Source organism: Myotis daubentonii, chromosome 1, assembly GCF_963259705.1.
Source record: "Myotis daubentonii chromosome 1, mMyoDau2.1, whole genome shotgun sequence".
NCBI classification, from domain to species: Eukaryota; Metazoa; Chordata; class Mammalia; order Chiroptera; family Vespertilionidae; genus Myotis; species Myotis daubentonii.
Genome location: NC_081840.1, coordinates 119,472,730 through 119,485,749, shown reverse-complemented (window position 1 = coordinate 119,485,749; position 13,020 = coordinate 119,472,730).

Sequence of the window (13,020 nt, the reverse complement as noted above, 5' to 3'; positions counted from 1 at the left end):
TGGGTATTTTTTTCTACCTTGTCTTCTAGCTCGCTGATGCGGTCCTCTGCTTCTTCTAGTCTACTGTTGATGCTTTCTATTGAGTTCTTTATGGCAGTGATGTCGTTTTTCATTTCTTCTTGGTTTCTCTTCATTTCCTCTTGGTTCTTCTTCATTTCCTCTTGGTTCCTACACATATTGTTGAATTGGTCTTCCATTCTTTTCATCCACCTTATGGCCATTACTCTGAATTCTTTCTCTGACAGGTTGCTTGCCTCCATTGCCTCGATTTCGTTTACTTCCTTTTCTGATGATGCCTGTTTTTCTTTCATACTTGGGTTGGTTCTTTGTTTCACCATGATTTCTCTTCTCAAGGTGTTTGGTTATGTAGTTCTCTCTCTGCTGCGCTGATTCAAAGGCACAAAATACAACACAACAAGGCACAACGTACAAGGCACCAAACTAAATGCATTAACGATATTAATAACCCCAAATAAAGGTGACCCCCCAAGCGAAGAGAATTAGGGGATAAAGAAGAAAAAAGAGAAAAAGATTAAAGAGAAAAATAAAAAACTAAAAGGAGTGCCGAAATGAGATTGGGAAAAGGGAGAGAGAAAGAAAAAAAAAAGACAAAAAACAACAAAACAAAAAACAACAACAACAACAAAATTAAGAGAATGAAATAGAGGTGGGGAAGAGGCTATTTGTATGGGGAGAGCGAGGGATTGGAAATTAGATATATAAGTAGGGTGAAATTTAGACAGTGGGTAGAAAGAAGGAATAGGTAAAATCCAAAGCAGGAATAGGGTAAGAGAAACAGGACAACAAAAGGGGAAAAGTGAGGAAGAGAGTTTTGGCTTAAGGGTAAATGAGAGATAGAGAGAAATGATGCTAAAGGAACGATGAAAATAGAGTGTAGAACACTAATCCCAAAATAAAATAAAGAAAAAAAATAAAAAAAATAATAAAAAATAAAATGATACTTGAAAAAATGGTAAAAGGATAGCAATAATACTGGTTAAAAAATGTAGTAATTAAAAAGGTAAAATTAGGTGATGAAAAAAATAAAATAAAATAGGTTCTTGATGAAATGGTGAAACAAGAATTTAAAAAAAAATATATAAAAATATTCGGAAGTGAAGGTGCTTCAGATCTTCCACTTTTCTTTTGGCATGCCTCAGTCCTGCCAGGCATTCAGGGGAGTGTTGAACTTCCCTGCGATACACTGTCCCTCCGTGCAGTAAACCACAGACCTGATTTTAAGGCAGGTTGTATTTGTTTACCAGACTGCCTTTATTTGTGATCGGAAAAGAGACAGTTCGTGGCTCTGCCTCTGGGTGGCAGTGTGTCTGGATTGACCTCCGAGGCTATTAGTCCTCTCTATCAGTAGGGTTTTTTTTTTTTTTTTCCTCTATGGTATTCGGAACTGATTCAGGAAAGACCACTGCCCAGAGCTGGTTCCTTGCCACTGCCCGCTGTTTCCCAGGCTCCCCAAAAAGAACTTTCCCCTACAGGCTCTGCGAATGACCCCAACTGGGGAATCCCATGCACTGGGTTTAATAATCAAATGCACGGATCAAAGGGGAACTGTAACAAGAGCCTGATAGTTGTGTGAATTCGCAAGCCTCTACCTTCCAGGTCTGCGCACAGTCTCCGCGCGCCCACTCGCCCCTGGCACCAAGCAGCCAGCAGATTGGCAAAGTCCAAGGCTGCTCCTTTACATCCAGTCCAGCTATGGGCTCATTTTTCGCGTTCCCTTCTGCCAGCAGCCCTGTGGGGCCCCTTCCCCACTCGCGGGTCACGCTGGTCCCAAGGGCTGCGGACTCTGTGGGGCGCAGATTCTGCCCTGCGCGTGCGCGCTCGGTCTTCCCTCCAACCCGAACTGCAAACTGCACCTTTAGGGGATGTCCAACCTTTCCGTGAGAAGAAGCAGTGCTCGTCTGAGTTCACGCAGTCACGCTGCTTGAGATCCCTTGTTTCCAGGTTAGTAGCTGGTCTCTGGATGCCGGCAACAACCACCCAAGATGGCACAGTCTCCGCCGCTGAGCTGGCGCACCAGGGGAGGCTTCAGCCGCAGTCTCCAACCGACCTTTTTTTTTTTTTTTTTCCTGGGGATTCTCGGTCTTTCCTAGCTGCAGACAGTCTCTCAGCTGAAAATCCTCTGCCTATTCGGGCTGAATGTTACCCATTTCAGCTGCTCACCCTTATCTGCTCCAGGACAAGGCACAGGACACGTCTGCTTATACCTCCGCCATTTTGGATCTCCCCGAGAAATCAGTTTCTCCTTTACTCTATCTTTGTGTTCTATTCAGGTCTTCAATGGATTGGATGAGGCCCACCCACACTGGAAGACAATCATCTTTACTAAGTCTATCAATTCAAATTTTAATCTCATCTAGAACCATCCTCACAGACATACACAGAATAATGTTTTACCAAATACCTGGTCAATCTATGGCTCAATCAAGTAGACACATAAAATTAACCATCACAGACACTAAGTTTGAGTTGATTTATTCAGAAGAAATAGATAACTGGAATTCCCATTTCTCTGTGTTAAAGGCAGCAGATTTTGTAAATGTAGTGATTAAAGTATAAAAAATTATGTTTGAAAACTTAAAAACATCACTTCCCTTTCCTTAATAATCTATTTGATGGTCACAGTCATATTAATCACATCTCTGTATTGATTTGTATTTCTAAGCAATTCTTGGTATAGAGATACAAATAAAGATTAAAAAAAAGGGAATAGATTTCTTCTTCTTTCTACCCTCTCCTGAGCAATTTCATTCTTAAAGAAGAAAAAAAAAGGAGAGTTCCAATCAAGGCTAAGTCAATGCTGTTTACAAAAGACTTACTTCAGATCAAAAGACACACACAGGCTAAAAGTAGAGGATGGAAAAAGATATTTCATGAAAATGTAAACAAAACAAAACAAAATATAGGGGTAGCAATACTTATATCAGACAAAGCAGACTTTAAAACAAAGGCTGTCGCCAAAACCAGTTTGGCTCAGTGGATAGAGCGTCGGCCTGCGGACTGAAAGGTCCCGGGTTCGATTCCGGTCAAGGGCATGTACCTGGGTTGCGGGCACATCCCCAGTGGGAGATGTGCTGGAGGTGGCTGATCGAAGTTCCTCTCTCATCGATGTTTCTAACTCTCTATCTCTCTCCCTTCCTCTCTGTAAAAAATCAATAAAATATATTTAAAAAAAAACACAAAAAACAAAAAAAAACAACAACAAAAAAACAAAGGCTGTACCAAGAGCAACTCCACTTCTGGGTATTTACTTGAAGAAACCCAAAACACTAAATTAAAAAGACATTTGCACCCATATATTTATTGCAGCATTATTTGCAATAGCCAAGATATGCAAGCAACCTAAGTGTCCATCAATAGATAAAGAAGTGGTGCACATATATAATATGACTCAGCCATAAAAAATAATGAATTCTTGCCATCTGGACCTAGAGGGTATTATGCTGAGTGAAATGTCAGACAGAGAAAGACAAATTCCATATTATTTTACTTATGGAATCTAAAAAACAAACAAGCAGAACAGGAACACATTCATAGATACAGAGAACATTTTGACAGTTTGTAGATGGGGTGAGGGCTTGGAGGGGATGTGTGAAAAAGGTAAAGGGATTTAGAAGTATAAATCGGTAGTTACAGAATACTCATGGGGATGTAAAGTACAGCATAGGAAATATAGTCCATTATACATATGTCCTATCTAATAAAAGAGAAACATGGTAATTGGCGTACGACTGCTACCTTTCCTATTGGCTAATCAGCGAGATATGCAAATTAACTGTCAGCCAAGATGGTGGCCAACAGCCAGGCAGCTTGAAACTAACATGAGGCTTGCTTGCTTCAGTGACAGAGGACTCCAACGTTCCCCAGCTGCCACTGCAGGCCTCTGAGCCTGCAATTTCAAACATTGTAACAAACATAGATGCTAAACAAAACCCCAGAAACCAGCTTTCAGCTGGCTGGGATCTCAGAGCTGGAGTTGATACAGAGTTTTGATTATAGAACCGAAACAAACCAGATACCTGCTTTTAGGAGCGGAGGCTTAAGAGCTGGAGCCTCAGAGCTAAAGCTGGCCCAGGAAAAAAAGAAAAAAGAAAAAAGGAGCAGTTGGGAGCTTCAGTCCCAGCCTGAAAACAGCCCTCAGCCCCTCACCCAGACTGGCCAGGCACCCCAGTGGGGACCCCCACCCTGAAGGGTGTGTGACCAGCTGCAAACAGCCATCATCCCCTCATCCAGGCTGGCCAGGCACCCCAGTGGGGACCCTCACCCTGATCCAGGACACCCTTCAGGGCAAACCAGCCAGCCCCCACCCATGCACCAGGCCTCTATTCTATATAGTAAAAGGGTAATATGCCTCCCAGCACTGGTATCAGCTGAGCTGAGAGGCCTCCCGGCATCGGGATCAGTGTGACAGGGGGCAGCGCCCAAACCCACTGATTGCCCTGCGGCTCTGTGTGTGACAGGGGGCGGGGCCACAACCTCCCTATCCATCCTGCTCTGTTCATGACAGGTGAAGGCGCCCCAACCCCCTGATCAGCCCTGCTCTGTGCCTGAGAGGGGGGAGCTCCCCAAACCCCTGATCACCCTGCGGCTCTGTGTGTGACAGGGTGCGGCGCCCCAACCCCCTCACCCCACGGGCCCTGCTCTGTGGGTGACGGGGTAGAGCCATAACCTCCCCATAGGCCCTGCCCTGAGTGTGAGAGTGACGGCACCCCAACCCCCTGATCGGCCCTGCTCTGTGGGTGACAGGGGGCGGTGCGCCAACTCCCCTATCGGCCCTACTCTGTGAGTGACGGGGGGAGATCCTCAACCCCCTGATGGGCCCTGCTCTGTGCGTGACAGGGGGGAGCTCCCCAACCCCCTGATTGACCCTGCTCTGTGCATGACAGGGGGGAGCTCCCCAACCCCCCGATCGGCCCTACCCTGAGCGTGACTGAGGGTGGCATCACAACCTCCCAATCCGCCCTGCTCTGTGCATGACAGGGGGAGGCGCTCCAACTCCCCAATTGGCCCTGCTCTGAGCCCAATCAGGGTCTGCACCTAGGGATTGGGCCTGCCCTCTGCCACCCAGGAGCAGGCCTAATCCAGCAGGTCGTTATCTCCCATGGGGTCCCAGACTGCAAGAGGGCACAGGCTGCGCTGAGGGACCCCCCCGCCCCCCCGAGTGCACAAATTTTTGTGCACCGGGCCTCTAGTATATATATAAATAAAATAGAGAAATATGCTAATTAACCGGGACACTGTAACGGGTGGACCAGACAGGAGGAGGTTGTGTGCGCAGCATTGGGGACGGGGTGGCAGGGGCCTCCATGCACCTGTGCTGGGGGAGGGCCTGATCAGCAATGGCCGTGGCTGCTTCAAGGGCTGGAGAAGGAGGCAGGGCCTGACCGGCAGTGGTGGCGGCTGCTGTGGGGCCCAGGGAGTGAGGCAGGGCTGGACCGGTGACTTGAGGTTGGGTAGTGCCACGCGATTTCGAATCACTTGCTGGGCTCCTAGCATTATAATAACTGTGTATGGTGTCAGGTGGGTACTAGATTTATTGGGGTGAGCACTTCATGAGTTATATAAGTGTCTAATCATGGGGTTGTACATCTGAAACTAATATAATATTGTACTTTAAAAATTCAAAAAGCAAAGGGAGCAAAGAATATGTCAAATTGGATTAGAGTAAAGGCAGGTATATTCCTGGTGAATGTTTTAAACTTTTCTAATATTCAAAACCTCATTTCTGCATGCTTTTCTCATTTTTAAGAGAGATCTGTACATGAGTCAGGCCAAAGGAGAAGGTGAATGGCCACTCAGGAAATATTTATATGCTCCCTACCCCCTTATAGTTGGATGGACTCAGGTGACTGTTTCTGGCCAATGGGCCATGAAGGTAAGTGATACGGGTCACTCAGTGGTGGTGACCATGGAAACTGTGCGTTGGCATGAGGAAATTGCAACCTGGAAGCAGCCTGGATGCCTAAGCCACCAGGAAGGACCCAGCTGCCTACAGACCACATGACCCGCAGTAGACATAGAGCCCCAGTGGTTTGAACCACAGAAACCGAGGGGTTGTTTGCTTCCATAGCCTATCCTGACTCATACAAATACCAGCAGTTGGAACTGCCTTCAATTCTGCTGATTGCCACCAGATTGTGCTTTGTGAAGTCCACAGGGGACAAGCCCTATCCATGTATGCTTAGATGTCTCTTATGCATAAATGGATAGCAAAAGATAACCGGATATTTAAGTAAACGTTTCTGTATTAAAGAGATGGACCATAACAAACAAACAAAACACAGATCTCAGAGAAAACAATAACAAAGCAGTGAACAAAAGTAAATTTTAAAAGTAATGTAGTTTATAGTCCTAGCAGAATGTGAGGAGATAGTTTATCCATGAAACAAAACAGGCTGCTATTAAAAAAAACAAAAGACATCAAGAAAAAGACTTTGGGAATAAACATTAAAGTGCAACAGCTGACATAAAAGAGTTGGAAATAAAGTTAGGAAAACCTTTCAGAAAGAGATAAACAAAAGAAAAAAGAAAATTAAAGAATGAATTGAAGGAGTGAGGTGTTGAAAGAGTGCTAAATCCTTCTATTACAAAAATAAGAGTCACCAATCCTATCTAAACTTGCTTAAATAAGAACTATTGATATATTTAGAAATGTGGGTAGCCAGTTGAAATAATGAAATGTGTGGGAAGAGAGACTGAAGAGGGGAAGAAACAGTGCAGAGTGCCACTAATTTTCATGGGAAGTTTTATTAGTGCTATTCAACTTTTAAAACTATGACCTTGCATTAGTTTAATAAAAATATTTAAAAAATAAAATACTTCTTTCTCTTTTTTTTTTAAAAAAATATTTTAATTGTTTTTATTGATTTTTTTACAGAGAGGAAGAGAGAGGAATAGAGAGTTAGAAACATCAATGAGAGAGAAACATCGATCAGCTGCCTCCTGCACAACCCCTACTGGGGATGAGCCCGCAACCAAGGTACATGCACTTGACCGGAGTCGAACCTGGGAACCTTCAGTCCGCAGGCTGACGCTCTGTCCACTGAGCCAAACCAGGGCTAATTTCTCTTTTTTGTATTTATTTTTTAAAAAGCCATGGTACTATTGACACCTTAAGCCAGATAATTCTTTGTTGTGGGGCCATCCTGTGCATCCCTGGTCTCTACCTGCCAGACACCAATAAACTCCTTCACTCCTCCCCCCAGTCATGACAACCAAACATGTCTCCAGACATTGTCAAATATCCCCTTGGAGATGGCCTTACTCCCTGTTGAGAACTGCTTCCCCAAACTTACACAACACTAACATTATAAACAAACAAACAAAAGATAGAGGTACATAAGCTCTCCTAAATGTTGATCAACAACATATTAAAAACATTTAGAGTTCACTATGAATTTTACAGCCTGTTAATTGTTATGGGCTTTGAAATGTAAGTTATCAGCATCTCTGCATTTAAATTTGTGATGTGTTATGTTGTGTGGGTAATGCTGTTTGCCTAAAATTAAGATCCCAATGCCCACTGTGAACCTTGACATTCATTTTAGCCTTGGTGAATTGATTAGTGCGTCTAACAAGAGAGGCACTGAGAGCCCTCTTGGCCGCCTGCTGGACTATGTGCACACCCCTCTTGTTCAGAAGTTGCTGAACAATAATCCACTGTTCCAAAGGAGAGACCTCACTACAGAAGAGATGCAATTAAAAATAACGTGCTGTGTAAGCTGGTTACCGCAGTAGCAAGTTTGGCTTTGTGTCCTTGCGCTGTGTGGAGGGAGAGCCTGCAGTTTTAACAGAACTCTTCTTGTGTCCATATTAGTCAATGCTTTTTGGGTCAGTCAGAAGTTTGACTGATGCTTTTATGCTGACAGAGAAACTCTGCCAGCTAAGAATAGAATAATAACAAAAAGAAGGGAAAATAATAGACAATTGCAGCTCTCATGGCCACAGACTTTAGTCTGGAGAGTTTGTCAACCTTGGTCAAGGAGTCAGCAGGCTGGTTTCTTTTTAATTTGGACACACAACACCTAGGATTTTACTTATAACTTTGCATGGTGTAGTGAGCTGGTTGAAGAGCCACATGTCAAATGGTGTGTTCATATCCCCTGAAATTGAATATATTTTCTCACTCTTTGATGCACATTTTCTTGGTCCACTTCTAGAGACTCTCAGGAAGAATAATTTTACAGCCAAGGAAGGGAGAGAGAGCTCTTAAAAAGAGTCTTCTTAATGATCAACCTACTGTTTTAGGGTTTTAACATTACACTGATTTAGAATCGCTTTGTGTTGATTTTACTCTGCCCACTGACCCCTCACACAGCATCCGGGCACCTGACCCACCTTCTCCATGGAAATGCCAATGACTCTTCCTTTTCCCGTAGCAGCTAGACGCTTGGGCTTGATTTGTTCCAGGCATTTAAGTAAAAACAAGCAAACAGTGAGACATTCTTTCCCTTTCTGTCCTTTACTTTTCTTGGGCCCATGGTTTCTCTGGGGTGCTGTGCAGCAGGTGGAAAGATGATCGCTGTGGTGTCAGCTTGTGAGCAGCTTACCTTAGTGATTCAATGTGGAGATCAAAGAACTGCATGGGTTTGTAAGACAGACACACCAAGATCCAACTTTTTAAAGTTGCCAAATTTCATAAATCTACACGAAGACAATGTAGCCAAAGGAAATATGTGCCTCTTTTTCATTAAAGAACTAACAATGCAATTTTCAGGACCATCAAGATTGTTATGAGGCCAGATTTGTGCACAGAGGTTGAATTTCAAACTCATTCAAGAGCTTAACAAAGGGTACATGTGGTTAAATAAAAGCAAATAGCCAGGAAGTACTATTTTTGAAGCATATTCTTTCAGTTTACATGAATGACTAAGGAGCACAAATGACAATTTTACCTGCATGTCAAAATAAGCAAGATTCTCAGGACTTTCAGAATTTAGAAGCCAAGATAATGAGAAAATGATTTAGAGGATTTTAGAAATCCACAGATAAATGGTGAATTGGTAAAAATTCCTGTTGCTAGCTTCTTCCATAAGAAAAACTGTGGGTAGCATTCTGTTATCTTGGCTCTTCTGGACTGACCTGACAAGTGGGAGGTGTAACTGTTTAATGAACTAAAGGTACTTGTCACATTTCTATATGATCATTGTTGAAAGTGAGATAACTATGCTATGGGAGTTGAAAGTGATTGGAGCTTTGAAGGGAAACCCATATTTTGTATTAATGTAGCTAGTTCATCAGGAAGTTAATGGGTAGAACACTTACTGAGCACTTATTATGTTCTAGGCAGCATGGCTGGCACTAGGAATATAGACACTCAAATGCACAATCATTGGCCTCAAATAATTCACATTCTAGTGGAGAGAAAGACAACTAAGCAGATGTCTGTGAATATGTAGTAAGTGATAAGATGGAGCCACTCCAACCCAAGTTGGAAGAGGAGTTGTTGGGTTAGATAAAGGGTTTGAGAGAGGATGTGTCAGGGAAATCTTGAAGGACCAGAGACACACAGTCTGCTGAGGAAGAGGGAGCAGGCATTCAAGGAGTTTGGGTTAAGACTTTTCTTTGCTTCATGGCTGCTTGGAATTTATGTAGGGGCTGAAGAAGAGTCATGAGAAGGGTTTTGATTAGTTTTATGCGGGAGAGGTCTTGTCCTGAGGGAGCTGCTCCAGATAAAAGAAATGCAATAAGGCATAACCTATGCTATTAGGTTAACCTTCTCAGGACTCTTCCTTGTACTAAAGACTAAGGTTTTTTGTTTGTTGGTTGGTTGGTTTCTTAAAAAGACAGAGAGTTCCATATGATATCATATGAAGCCCATTGTGGCAGCAAGGCACATTATTATTATTTTTTAATTGTTTTATTGCTTAAATTATTACAAAGGGTAATACATATGTCTCCTTCCCCCCCCCCCGCCCTTGACAATCCACTGGCCTCCCCTACCCCCCAGTGTCTTATGTCCCTTGGTTATGCTTATATGCATGCATACAAGTCCTTTGGTTGATCTCTTACCCCCCCTCCCACCCTCCCACCCTCCCCGGCCTTCCCACTGTAGTTTGACAGTCTGTTCAAGGCTGCTCTGCCTCTGTATCTATTTTTGTTCATAAGTTTATAATGGTTTTTATTATCCATGAATGAGTGAGATCATGTGGTGTTTTTCCTTCATTGACTGGCTTATTTCACTTAGCATAATGCTCTCCAGTTCCACCCATGCCGTTACAAATGGTAAGAGTTTCTTCTTTTTTACAGCAGCATAGTATTCCATCATGTAGATGTACCACAGTTTTCTAATCCATTCATCTTCTGATGGGCACTTAGGCTGTTTCCAGATCTTAGCTATGGTGAATTGTGCTGCTATGAACATAGGGGTGCATATATCCTTTCTGATTGGTGTTTCTGGTTTCTTGGGATATATTCCTAGAAGTGGGATCACTGGGTCAAATGGGAGTTCCATTTGTAGTTTTTTGAGGAAACTCCATACTGTTCTCCATAGTGGCTGCACCAGTCTGCATTCCCACCAGCAGTGCAGAAGGGTTCCTTTTTCTCCACATCCTCTCCAGCACTTGTCGTTTGTTGATTTGTTGATGATAGCCAGTCTGACAGGTGTGAGATGGTACCTCATTGTTGTTTTGATTTGCATCTCTCAGATGATTAGTGACTTTGAGCATGTTTTCATATGTCTCTTGGCTTTCTGAATGTCCTCTCTTGAAAGGTGTCTATTTAGGTCCTTTGCCCATTTTTTGATTGGATTGTTTATCTTCCTTTTGTTAAGTTGTATGAGTTCCCTATAAATTTTGGAGATTAGGCCCTTATCAGATATGACATTGGCAAATATGTTTTCCCACACAGTGGGATTTCTTGTTGTTTTGTTGATAGTTTCTTTTGCTGTGCAGAAGCTTTTTATTTTGATGTAGTCTCATTTGTTCATTTCCTCTTTAGTTTGAAGTGCACTAGGAGCTGTATCAGTGAAGAAATTGCTTCGGCATATGTCTGAGATTTTGTTGCCTTTGGATTCTTCTAGAATTTTTATGGTTTCCCGTCGTACATTTAAGTCCTTTATCCATTTTTAGTTTATTTTTGTGTATGGTGTGAGTTGGTGGTCTAGTTTCATTTTCTTGCATGTATCTGTCCAATTTTCCCAACACCATTTATTGAAGAGACTGTCTTGACTCCATTGTATGTTCTTGCCTCCTTTGTCAAATATTAATTGAGCATATTGGTTCGGGCCGATTTCTGGGCTCTCTATTCTATTCCATTGATCTGTATGCCTATTCTTGTGCCAGTACCAAGCTGTTTTAAGAACAGTGACTTTGTAATACATCTTGATATCTGGTATTGAGATCCCACCTACTTTGTTCTTTCTCAGGATCGCTGCAGCTATTCGGGGTCTTTTTTTATTCCAGATGAATTTTTGGAGGGTTCGTTCTAGATCTGTGAAATATGCCATTGGTATTTTAATAAGGCATATTATGTTGAAAGAATGACAAGTGTAATTTATTTGATGAAACAATCGGAAAGATAATGATTATTAGGTATCATTTAACCCATGTATTGACTGCTGCTTACTTGTGTATATGAAACTCGTGTTTAATAATAGATAAAAACTGGATTCAGGCACAGTTTCCAATTGCTTTTCAATCACAAGGCAGTGGGAGGCAATCCATAATTTGGGTTAAAATACAAAGTACTTTGGATTTTTTTGGATAGAAAAATGGTTCTCAACCGTTTTTTGGCCATGCCCCACCTAAGCATCTCTAAAATCCTGATGCCTTCCCTGTGACATATAATTCTTATTGTTCAAAAAGTGACTCCTATTCACATGGAGGAAGCCTAAAAGGCCACCAACTTGGTTTAAACAAGCTTCCAAAGAACATGGCATCCATGAAAGAGAAAAATAAAAGAATGAAAGGACTGTTGAAGTACTGAGGAAGAAATCACTAAGAAATTGTTTAAAAAATAATATGAAGTGATATAAAAAATAGCAAATAAAGTTTCAAAACATATAATAGAGAACTAAAATGCATAAATATGTCACAATATACTTATTTATATACTATATGTGAGGCCCCTAGAACCATAAGGACTGCAAAAAATTCACTGTTAATAACTCATTCTCAAATTGCCCCCTTTAAAAATCAAATTGCTTCCCTGTGGGGCATGTGCCCCATGTTGGGAACCACTGGGCTAAACAGATTTCAAACGATTCCCAGAAGAACCATAAATAAGCTGCCAGAGAGCTACGTGTAAAACGAACCTTTAGGAGCTTTTGCCACTAACTCTATGATTGAAAGACTGCTAAGAATTACATTTTCAAGTGACAGGGTCAGAATTTGTCTTAACTAAAGCTAGTGTAAAATTTTAATACCAAAATAAGAACATACACATGACCAGGTCTTTCCCTCCACTATTAGTAAGGATTTATAAAACAACTTTGTCATGAAGCCTGGGCAGATTATTTCTATCGGACCATAACATAAAATGCCATTAGATGTTCAAGGCTTGCCAATTAAGTGTTTATTTTTGCAACAGAGGCAGCAGGCGAGCAATAAAAGTGTGTCATTTCCCTCCTCTACGAACTGCAGAGCTGGCTAGCAGCAGATTAACTGTATGAAAGGAATTTCTTATCTTTATGTACAAATCATTCCTTCAAACTTGGCTTCCTTCTTAGTCATGTTTTGCTCTTTTGCATCTTTACCGATTATAAACCCAGGGATGTTGTAAATCAGTTGGAGAAAGGCTCTTGTCCTCATTAGGAGGGAAAAATATATATTAGAGGGACTGGATTCTGAACAAAGAACTCTGGACTTCAGAGAGCTATTCAGCTCAGAGAGAAAAGCTGGACTGAGACTTTAAAATAAAATGACAACTAAGAAAGAGTGGCTTAGGTCAGAAGGTCTAAGAAATCTGAGACCAGCCGCACTATTATTGTCCCACTAGTGTATACATTTTTACATTCTCCTGTAAGTTGAATACTCCTGCCGACTCCTATTAATTCACCTCAGC